This window comes from Cuculus canorus, chromosome 8 (assembly GCF_017976375.1).
Source record: "Cuculus canorus isolate bCucCan1 chromosome 8, bCucCan1.pri, whole genome shotgun sequence".
Lineage (NCBI taxonomy): Eukaryota > Metazoa > Chordata > Aves > Cuculiformes > Cuculidae > Cuculus > Cuculus canorus.
The window spans coordinates 15,345,511-15,351,253 of record NC_071408.1 but is presented as its reverse complement, the minus strand read 5'-3'; positions in this window follow the sequence as shown (position 1 = coordinate 15,351,253).

Below are 5,743 nucleotides of genomic sequence, written 5' to 3'. Positions count from 1 at the left end.
CGCCCGCCTCGCCGCCCCCCAGCGCCAATGGCCGCGCGGCACCGCCCCCGCAGCCCCGCCCCGAGGGAGCCGCCCGGGGCGACGTCAGCGGGAAGGAATTCGGGGGCAGCGGCGTCCCGCGGGGTCGGGAGTGCTGCGGAGGGCCTTACCCTTACCAAAAGTAGCGTGTTTTTCATTTAAGCTAAAGTTTCATCGGAGCGATTGTGTTCTTTGAAAGTTAGGCAGAATGTCCCTTTGGCAGCACGTTTTCTTTCAAGCGGTGTTTCTCCAGACACGGTTGGTTCTTCGGCGATGATAACGGCTCGTGTGCGGCGCGCGCTGCCCTGAGCATCTGTGGCTCCTGCTGCCATCCGCTGTGTTTGCAGCCTTCTCCTACCCCAAAAGCAAGGTCAGGTAGAGCTGGCTGCAAAGCTCCAAATTAGCAAGAGTTTTGACTGTTCTGAAGTTCATAATAACGTTTAAATTAGTCCTTGGAAAATAAGTGTGTGCATAAAGTTGCTGAGAAAATTTATCCATGTGCACGTAAGTGGGAAATACATCCTGACTGCAGATCTTGTCTGGCTGCACACCATTGATGGAGGTTACTCCCTTCTGTTGCCCAGGCCTGATAAAGGGCTCTTGCTTTCTAAAACTCCAAAATGAGTCTTAAGAGAATTTGTTTGTCGGCATTTTTTTTGTATCAGAGCAGTGGCAGCGCCACTCACACCAGCTTCCCTGGCTCTGGTCTGGCTGCACACTATTGATGGAGAGCGCTCCCACCTGATGCCCAGGCCTAAGAAAGGGCAGTCAGTTTCTAAAACTCCAAAATTAGTCTTAGAGAGTTTATTTGCTGGCAGTTTTGGTATCGTGACAGCCTTCCCACCCCGGGCTCCCCGGGCTCCCCGTGCGCAGCCCCCACTGGACTGGGATGGCAGCACTGGCAAAGCGGGCGAGGAGCCGGGAATGCCGGGAGGATGGCAGTGGTCTCTGTCGCAGGGTGCTGCCTTTGCTCAGGCTCTTTGCAGAGGATGCAAGACTGGGGCCTCTCATTCACTGCCAGAGAGGAGCGCTGGGAAAGCATAGCTGGGAAGGGCTGGCTCCTGGGAAAGGGCTCAGCCGCCCATGCCAGGAGCAGTCTGGTGGCACGAACTGCTTTTGAAATGCCTTTAAAAAGTTACAAAATCACAGGAAACTTTGAAAAACGCTGGGAGATAGCAACAAGGGGGCAGAAAGAAGTGCTCAAGTTGTGGTGGTGGGATGAAGGTAGACAGCTATGATTGGACTTGATGATCTCAAAGGTCTTTTCGAACCTAGTGATTCTATGATTCCATGAGTGGGGTGATAGGCTGGCCTTGAGCTCATTGTTCCTCTGCACTACACTGGGGGCATAAAACCCAACACTGCAGGGTTTCGGTGCGGGTCACTCCTTCCCGAACTAGTGAATTGACTCAGCACTCTGTTGGCCATGTAGGGATGGCGGCCACTCTGCTCTGCAACCCAAGCATCATCCCTCTTTGGAAAGCACTGGGCATACGTGAGGTTTCCATGCTGGGCATGCCAGTGGGATTACACCAGATCCAGCCCTGGGAGCGTTCATTCCTGGCAGCGAGTGGTGGGCCACAGTTGGCTTCGGTGCTGAAACCACTCCTGAAAGCAAGTACAGATTCAACACTTGGTTCATTGAGTGAAGTGCTGACCCAAAAAAACAGAACTATGTTTCCTTTAGTGTTACTGTAACCTCGGGCATACAAAGTAACCCTTCAAATACAGTTAAATTTTAACAAATTCAATAAAACCCCCAGTAATCAGAAGATGATGCATGGTTAGGAATATTTGGGTAAGGAACAGTGCTCTGGAAGCCTAGCGGCTGGAGCTGTGGCCCATCTAACCACCTAGTTGATATCCCCCAGAAATAAGTTCCCATTTCATAGCAAAAATTCAAGACTAAGTGTCTGGTCTAGCTCCAGGTGAAGCCAAAGGGGCTCTTTCAGATGACTTGTGGTGGGAGCTCAATTGGGCTGTAACAGTCCTGAGGGAATTGCAGGGCAGCCAGAAGGTTGTTTTATACTGCGGTGCTGTGGATCAGCTCAGCTTAAACAGCCCCACTGCTGCACAGCCTCTAATGAAAACAGCAGGACTGTTCCTAATTAAAGGAAGCAGAACTGCCTGAACTACCCATTGGGAAAAGGAAACTGTGCAAGAGAAGTAGGAAACTGAAGAATGGGGTGAGGGAAATGGTGGTTCATGTAAACATCATGAAAGTTCATTACTTTTCAGACATTTGTGTTGGGATAAACTCATCTTTCATGACCCCAGAGAACATATGATTTAGGGCTAGACTCAATATCTTCTGTAGTCTTTGGAAATGTTTTCATTGACTTAAGTAAGGTTGGATCAGGACCTTATTTGTAAATGCTCTCAATCATTTTTCCTACAACACATAGTGGCTTGGGCAATTTGAGACATTCGCAATTAGCACGCTTTTCTCAACTACATAAGTTATATGTTTCATCAATTTTGAAATAAAATGGTCCTGATCAGCAGACAAAACATGGCATCCTATTTTCTTGCTGGACAATTTAGTTTAAATTATTCTCAAATAAATAACTTAGCATTTTTTTTTTACCTCATTTCAGTAGGGCACAAATACCATTTGGCGTTTTCAAGCTGATACTGAATGTCTGATAAGAAAGCTACCACTCCTTTGGGGGGATTGCTGCTATTATTTCTGTGACCAGTAATATGCTCACGCTCTGTAGGAAAAGGTTGTATTAGAAATATTTCAGTGTAGTAAAAAACACATTCTGGTTTGCATTGCTCTGACAACACAAAGCAAATTTAAACCCAGCAGTGCAGTACAATGCAGCTGGAGCATACTGGGCAATCTGGCTCATTATGCATAAATCTCTTATCTTTGCCCTATTTTTCTACATTCTTTTTTACTAAGGCTGTTTATATGGAAAGAGGATTTGTACAAGAATTATTCCCCACCTGAAATCATAATCTCTTTGTGACACTATAATAACTTCTTCAGCAACTATATGTAATATCATAAACATGTGCTGATGTCTTCAGTTGGAAAATAAGGAAAATGAGCTCTGAGGAGACAAAGTCTGTTTTCTTGGAAACATGGACTATAATCTTATAAATATTCCTGCACATGAATTATTGTAAGCATATGTGTAGTCCTATTAAATTCCCTGAGCCTAAATTATCCCATGTGTAATTCCACTATAATCTATAGAACGAATGTGGCTCGATGGAAAAGTATCAAATAGGTGCTGCGATTTTTCTGTTCCACTCTGTGTCGGAGCCATACTGAGCATCAATGACTGAACATGTTGAAGAAGGTGACTAGTAAGTGCGCATGGAGCAGGCCTAGCCATGTCTGAGGTAGATCATCGGCTTGTTCTGACCCAGCTGATCCTGATAAATGGCCTTGGTTTAATCATCTGGTTCAGTTGAGGAGGAGCAGGACGATATCCCTGAAGGACAGAGAGAGTTTGGGAGAGATAAAATGTGTACAGGAAAGCCAGGACTAGTTCCAAAGGCGAGGAAGGCTCTACTGAGTGGTGTGGTTGGTCTGACAGAGGGGAGCAGGGTTCTCAGGTGGGGTGGGCTGTAGTACCAGCCGTCGTATTGGGTAGGAGAAGATGAAGAAAGCACGACTGGGTGTGTGTTTGTGGTCACAGGTGTGGGTGTGATTTTGCCTGGGGCAGAGGAGTAAGTTTCTGTGTGGGAGGTGGGAGCAACAGTGTTCAAAAGTACTAGAGTGCAGGAGGAAACTGAAGCAGGGAGCTGTACTATCATGGTATGGGCAGGGTGTCACTCTGGTGAGGAGTGGGTCCTGCACTGTGTTGCCATCAAATGGAGCTTGCCAACCTGCAGGTAACCGACTGGGGGGAGGATGGCTAAAAAAAATGCTTTCAATAACCTGGTGCTTCCCCTTTGTTGTGCTTCAGCTAAGAAGCAAGGAGCTAACTAAGCCCTTTTGCAATTCCCTTGAACTCAGGAAATTTTTGCCAGACTATCCTGTCTCACCTCAGTGTGTTAACAAGTCCTGCTGTTGTGAAATGGCCTGTCCCAGGGTGCTAATGACACTAACACTCAGTAATATCTCAGCCTAATTAACTTATGTTATTAAAGTTATTAACACAGCTGTAGGATAAATACAGTTTGAGACTCTAGTAAGACTTGCATCATCCTGCTGGTTGATGCCTATTAAAAGCAAATGTTAGTATGGCATGCAGTAGCACTGGAGAAACTGCCTACGAGGTCTACAGAAGAGGCAATGATGAGCCTCAGCAGTACCCCAAACCGTCCTTGAGCTTTTATTTATTAGGATTCATTTTGGAAAATAATCTGTGTCCTAGGTAAGCTCATATAAAATCTTTTGATATGTTACCTCAAATACTTAAAACATCGCTGTGCACATACATTAATTTGGAAGATCCTGGGGATATGCAGTACTGCCCTCAGTACTTTAATTAAACATGCTGTACTGTATTGCTTCTTGACTACTTTAACAGACTCTATTGTCATCCTATATGACAGATCCTCTTGCCTTGTAGAACAATTATGGGTGCTATGAGGTGTTTGTACTCCTCTTTCTTGTCTACCAGACTGCAGAAGACAACATTTTCTTGGCAGTCATTAATTCTACCTAAAAGGCCAGCTTACAAGTGTCTTAAAATCAACATCTGGAAAAACTAAGTACACAGACTTCTTACAAATACCACAAACTGAATCATGGGGCCAAATTCAGCCTTGATGGAATTATTATCTGATATCTGTGTTTTCCCTACATTGCTTGAGTAAATTCCCTTATATGGAGATGTCTTAGGAGATGCACATGATGCCAAAATGCTCAGAGAATTGCATAGGACCAAACCTAAAATACTGTAGTAGGGGAAAAAAAGAAGAAATAGAATCCCAGACTTTTTCTGAAAGGGGATAGTGATGGAAATCCCTGATTTGGGAAGGGATTTTGGGCATCAGTTCTGGCAGTGGTAAGACTGGGAGCCCAAGTCTTATTGTTTTGGAAAAGAGTCTGCTTTGTGTCTAATCTTTAAGGACATAAATGTTACTCACATTAATGATAAAATAACTTCCTGAAGTGAAAGACTTATCAAAATGCTTGTATTTGTAGGGATTAAGCTTTACTTAAAACAAACCTGGATATATTCAGAATATTAGAATATCTAAATTCTTGCTTTTTAATTCACCACTTTTTCACTGATTCTAACACTGATGTCTTCTTCTGTCCTATATCCTCTTATGAAAATGGAGAGTGTTTTTTGTTATCCAGTAGAGCTAGCTGTTGACCAATAAGCTTAATGCAGACTCTTGTGCTTTTTCATTTTTACTTGAGATCCATGACCTTCCCTTAAAATGTGATAGTTGTATTTTTATCAGTGGGGGTAAAGCTAGAGAACAGTTGAATGCCAAATACTTGCATTCCTCGTTAGAATGAGTAGAAAATAGAAAGATAAAAAATATCTTACCTGCAACCTCATTAGTGTTGGGGATCCTCTGTCACTGTGTGTGTCCCCTGTCTGCCCCATGCCCCCTGAATCTGAGTGAAAAGCTTACTGCTGGTATTGTTTTTTAACTTGCTAAAACCAGGGCACAAGAAGAAGACAACAAAGGACTTCAGATTGCTTGCTGTGCAATCAAAATGCCTGACATATTTCACAATTTTCTTCCTCAAGCATTGAAACAGTAAGTTTGTTGGCTTGCAGCAGGTAGGTCAGGGAGTCATTTC